This window comes from Protopterus annectens, chromosome 3.part1, assembly GCF_019279795.1.
Source record: "Protopterus annectens isolate FY-2018-M chromosome 3.part1, PAN1.0, whole genome shotgun sequence".
Taxonomy (NCBI): domain Eukaryota; kingdom Metazoa; phylum Chordata; order Ceratodontiformes; family Protopteridae; genus Protopterus; species Protopterus annectens.
The window spans coordinates 1,356,286,838-1,356,292,837 of NC_056732.1; the positions used below are offsets into that span (position 1 = coordinate 1,356,286,838).

A 6,000-nucleotide genomic window follows, 5' to 3' on the forward strand; every position below is an offset into this window, starting at 1 on the left:
GCAAGAGTGGAAGCAAGATAATGCTGGAAACAACAGCTGTAAAATTACATTTAAAATCAGTGCTAAATAACAGAAGTTCAAAAGATACGTGACACAAGGCAGCATTGATTCACAAAAGGAAAGTTGCGCAAAGCAACTTTAACAGTCTTTTGCCAGGTAGCAATGGAATTATCCCAGAAAGGAGTACAGAACATGGACTGCTTGAAACTTTAGCAAGACATCTGAAATGGGACCGTGTGTCAGTTTGGTGAAAAAATATATATTCAGAATGGGGCTGGTAAACTTCTGGCTATATTACAGTACATGGTGCTACAGTCAAGGTTTTCACCTAATTTAAAAAAATGGTAACCACAGATGGAGTCAATTAAGCTAAGTTCTGTTCAACATCTTTATAAAAGGGCTTTGCATAGGATATGGAAGACAAAATAATTCAAGAGGAATGACATATAAGGAAGAGAATCAGAAAGGAAGAAGAGAAGTTTGACAAGAATGGAGAAAGTCTATAACACTATCAACTTAAATACGATGCAAAATAACACACAATGCTGGAAAATTAGTACATACTTGAGCAAGGTAGCAGCAAAACAACAAAACAGAACTTTACAATCGTCATTCAAACTGCATGTTTTAAACATAAGCAAGCAGAGAAAGCGAGAGCGCTTGCAACAAAGAGGGCTGGTGGAATAACTGGATATAAAGAATGAGGCATCACCAGTTGAAATTTAAAAAAAAAAAAAAAAAAAAAAAAAACTCTGTTTTACACAAAAAGGGAAGGGTAAGAAAACGGTGCATGGTCTTTAAAGGCAATCAACAGAACGTAATACATGTAGTTGAGGAAATAACACAAAGGGAACAAATAAGAAACGTACATTAAAGGAAGCTACAGAATCCAAGTGGATACCTCCTTTCAAACAAAAGGAAATACAAAAAGAAAAAAATACAAAAAAAAAGGCAAACCACAAGATAATAAGAGCATGCATATAAGGAGGTGAGCTTAGAGGAAGTACACAAATATTAATTCACAGAAAGGGCAATAAATGACTGGATGAGTTTTTCCAAAAAGGATAATATGGTCAGGAACATTAACATTCTACCAAATTATCTCCTTAGACTCAAAAAAGATTTTTTTTTTACACTAGTGACCTCTTACTTCTCAAAACTATAATTCAAAATCTCTGCAAACTGAATTTAGTGACCTTTATAACTGGTTTAAAAAATGAAATGTTTGTCAACTCACCCAAAAGAAACTCAATTATAATTAGTACTTAATCAAAAGTCCACATCTATTTATCCCTTACAGATTTGTAATGCCCAAGATAACACCACCTCCTGCCCTTGGATCCCAGTCTATCATGCTAGCTTCATAAACATCTCTCCACCACTAAAGTATCAGCTCATCTTAGACTTTTGTGTAACCTAGAGACAGTCATTTTACACCCGAGGCCAGTTATACACCTGAGGCCAGTTACTCTATCACTAAAAAGGTTCTTATCCCCAATTTGGAATCTGCTCTCCCTCTTGTTGCCAGAGGTAAAATTACCTCAGCATAAAATGTGTAGACTCACCTACCTCTCAGATGATTAATTCTCAACACTGCATTCTGCTCAAATCACCCTACACTCTCTCCATCATCCTGAAAGCCACATTACTGTTGCCAATATTTTCAAACCTTTACATTCCAGCTTATACAATCCATTAGCTGATTATCTGTCTGTCATGTCTCACACCTACCCTTTTAGATCTGTACACAAAGCACCATTTCACAAAATAGACATCATTTAATGCTACATATCACTGAAAAAGCCTAAGAAAAAGTTGCATTTACTCTTTGGAACACTCTTCCTCAGGCTACTACAACTAACAAATATTTCCTTTATCAGGCATTTGTTACTATTCCACTATACCAATTTATCCCTGTGCGTATTTTACTCCATGGGCGGCCACGGTGGTGCAGCGGTTAGCATTGCCACCTCACAGCAAGAGGTTCTCCAGTTCGATTCTCGGCTGGGGTGCCTTCTGTGCGGAGTCTACATGTCCTCCCTGTGGTCGCGTGAGTTTCCTCCGGGTGCTCTGGTTTCCTCCCACATCCCAAAGACATGCAGTAGGTGGATTGGACACTCTAAATTGGCCCTAGGTGTGAGCGTGTACGCCTTCTGTGGAAGGTTGGGCGCCGGGCTGGCAACTCGACACTGTAAAACTCCACTGCCAATCATGAGCGGACAGATGATCCACTGTGGCGACCCCTAACCGGGAAAAGCTGAAAGAAGAAGAAGAACTATTAATCTGTACATATCTGCTTTTATCCTCCATTATTTACTTCTCCACTCTGCAACTGTACATCTGTTGTTTTATTATGTGTTGCTCATTCACTTTAGGTGCTTAATGGCTACACTGCTTTATAGAACTAGCTTTACTGTACAATTTTTCATTTTAGAGTTTTACTTTACTTACTTTCAACATGTAATTTGCATTGAGTTTTGCAATTTGATACTTAACATTCTATGTTACAGTACTTACATCATCATATCTTTTACACTGGTATGACAGTTTGCCTTATTGCCTAGGTTGTAGTTCAAAGGGGTCATTGGACCAGCCACCCACCTAACTGGCTATTAAATGAATTAAATAAATAAATCATTTTTTTCAAGAATGCATATGTTAACTATAAAGCAATTCTTCTGAAGGCCAGGGGGAAACGAAGCTGGTAGTTAAAATTTGCAACCTAATAAATACAGTAAAAGATAAGGACCGCTTAGCCCACATAGTTTCTTATCTCCCATCAAAGTTTATGCTCTGGTGTTAATAACCCATTCAAATATGCCATTCAGAACAGTAGATATCCCACCTTCCTGCCCCAATAGCCATCATATGGCACTACAGTGTAAAGGATTGAGGCTAGGAGATGGTAAAAATGGTTTCACCCTATAATATTTAGCTTAATTCTTTCAGCTTCTGTTTGTCTACTGGCAAGTTATTGAATCAGAGATAGTGTTCCAAGATCACTCCTGAAAAGAAGCGCTTGTGCCTATCAAGTTTACCTAACAAATAAATGTAATGCAAAAGAAATAACACAGTGAACATTTAAAGGCTTTCAAAATCTACTGCTACCAACATCATCCCTACATAAATCAGTTGTTAATACGAATGTAATCCCAAACAAAGGATCAAAAGTAGCAACATACTTAATAAATGCAATAAGTTAATTTGCATTAAACAGCATTTCTGAAGACTAAGTGTATAAATGCAACATCTGACAATATTTAGGAACTGTAATCCACAACATTTTATTAAAAAATATGAGAAAGCATGTACAATAATTTTGAGGCAAAAAAACAAAAAAAAGGCCTTTTATAATGTTTAGATTACAGACATCACAACATTTTCCTCGCTACAACTTATAACCAATCAGCATAACTTACTGGTATTCTGCAGTCTGCACTATTTTCAAATAAAGAAATACAGTAATTAATGAATAATTAAATAAATAAGCAGACAATATCTTTACTGTCTCACTGTGCATGTAAAAGTGAAGTATATTGAACATATGTAATAAATTCTGTAATATGCTGTTCCCCCACCATCTGAGACATATGCCTTCAAATATCATCATCATCATCATCTTTCAGCTGTTCCCGTTAGGGGTCGCCACAGCAGATCACCCGTTTCCATTTCTTCCTGTCCTCTGCATCTTGCTCTGTCACACCAACCACCTGCATGTCCTCTCTCACCACATCCATAAACCTTATCTTAGGCCTTCCTCTTTTCCCTTCCTCTTTTCCCGTTACCTGGTAGCTTCATCCTTAGCATCTTTTTCCAATATACTCAGCATTCCTCCTCAGCACATGTCCAAACCAACATAATCGTGCCTTTCTGGCTTTGTCTCCAAACCTTCCAACCTGGGCTGACCCTCTAATATACTTATTCCTAATCCTGTCCACCCTCGTCACACCCAGTGCAAATCTTAACATCTTTAATTCTGCCACAGCCAGCTCAAACTCCTGCCTTTTTGTCAATGCCACCGTCTCCGACCCATATAATATAGCTGATCTCACTACCCTCTTGTAGACCTTCCCTTTCACTCTTACAGGTACTTGTCTTCAAATATCAAGTGACTAATACAGTGAAGGGGACTGACTGGGAAGCATAACTCCTTGTACAAAGAAATCAAACAAACAGTTTATTCTGGTTTCTCAACTTGTGTTGGCAAGCAGTGTACTTTGTGTGTTCATATTTCACTACTCACTAGATGAATGTAAAATTGTTGGGAATGCTGCATTACATTGTGAAGATGATTAATTTGGACAATCTCTCATCCATGAACTCAGCATTATCAAAGGCATCTCCAACAACCAGTAACTGCACCACCTACAGTGGATAACTACCAAATGATGAAAAACACATACACACTCCTGTGTGTGTGTTTGGGGGGAGGGGACTTTCCAACATGCATATAAAGCCACTGCACCTAATGTGATCAATTTCAGGGTCTCTTCGTCTCAAGAGTAGCCTTCTTTAGAACAACTCGTTCACATAATGACAGGCTGTCAGTCATGGAAACCACAAACCAACCTCAACTGTGATAAAGAACACTGGTAGACAAGTACTGATCACCAGGAACAAAATTCATGTGTATTTACCCACAGCATTCTAATGTAAAAATATTCCTAATCAACAATATCTACAAGAAGTATTTTCAATAATGTCGACTACTGATAAATTTGTATTTCTCTTAACCACCTTCATTCAGTTGTTAGCTCGGTAAAAGAGGCACCAACCCCCTTTACAAACAGTATTTCGGAAATCACAAGAACCTTTATGATTAGAATTAAGAAAACACTGCTCACGAAAACATAAGTTATTATTATCTAATTAAACTAAAACAGTAAATGCATAATAAACCAATAATGTTATGATTTGTGCAGACCGTTAAGCATTAATGATGTTTGTAACACGATCCAGAATTCCACTGCAGAGATCCTGTTTAACTCTTTCAAAGTGGTATATTTGATCGCTTCTGCGTAACATGTTATCCCTGGCTGGTTCCCCTCCACTTTCACTCTAATAGTTTCCACTGAAACAGCCAATCAACATCCTAACAGAATGAATGCCATCCAGCTGTACACATCTTCAACAACAATATATAAGAAATCAGTGTCAATAAGTGTACGCACACAAAACATTTTTCAACTTTATGTATTGCTGTTGCACTAAAGCTCATATTAATAAATCCTATTTACGTTAGATACATAAAAATGATGAATGCGGTAAGATGCTCGCCGCCCAGTTTAATTCAAGCCTCACCACATCTCCGCCAGTTAACCGGTACTGTCAACACTTTTCAGTAAAGCTATTTACACCGATGCTACCACTCAAATTACAACTTTGCCAGAATCAACTATTGACAGCACTAATAACTTAAACATTAACCAACAAATGTGCCGTTTTAATAACAACGGCGGTTTCCTCTAAACATATCACTTTCATTAATGATTACTTTACGAACAAAAAATGATTGCTCTAAAACTTACTGTTTCCCGGCTCACCTTTACTCGTCTTCTCTTCCTGTTGACGCTGATGCTGTTGGCGCTATTGGATGATGTCACCTGCGCAAACTTTTGTCGATCATTCTGACTACAGCTGGTACTGACATAGTAGGCATTATTTTGTCAGTTTAAAATAGAATATCTGTGTCTTATGTTGAGCATTAAATTGCTGTAGTATTAAAATGTAATTCTGTCTAGTTGTGATTAGGTCTGCCCGCACTCACCAGACTAAGGTCTGCTCTAGTTTGCTGTCATGTTTAACTGTTTTTTCGCGTAGCTAGTTATTACTTTTCGCCGAACCCTAGCTATAACCTCGGGATTTTCTGAATGAACTAATCCTGAGCTGTTCATTTGGCGACAAGTTGGCAAACGGTGGAACTTTTGAGACTGGAACAAGAGAAGGACATCTACATAAGAATGTGATGCAAAAGTGTGTGTGTGTGAGTGAAACTAGTAG

At 37.8% G+C, this 6,000-nt stretch overlaps 1 protein-coding gene across 2 annotated transcripts in view; it reads right to left on the reverse strand.

Annotated features, from left to right (window-relative positions):
- VPS28 (VPS28 subunit of ESCRT-I) overlaps positions 1-5,637 on the reverse strand; it is an 870,107-nt gene extending 864,470 nt beyond the window's left edge. Inside the window, exon 1 of one of the 2 annotated variants that reach the window (XM_044067388.1) lies at positions 5,544-5,637. The gene's annotated coding sequence lies outside the window, so the exon portion shown is untranslated. Of the gene's footprint in view, positions 1-5,528 lie in introns of both variants that reach the window. The other variant, XM_044067387.1, reaches the window with a different exon arrangement.
- Positions 5,638-6,000: the final 363 nt, after the last annotated feature.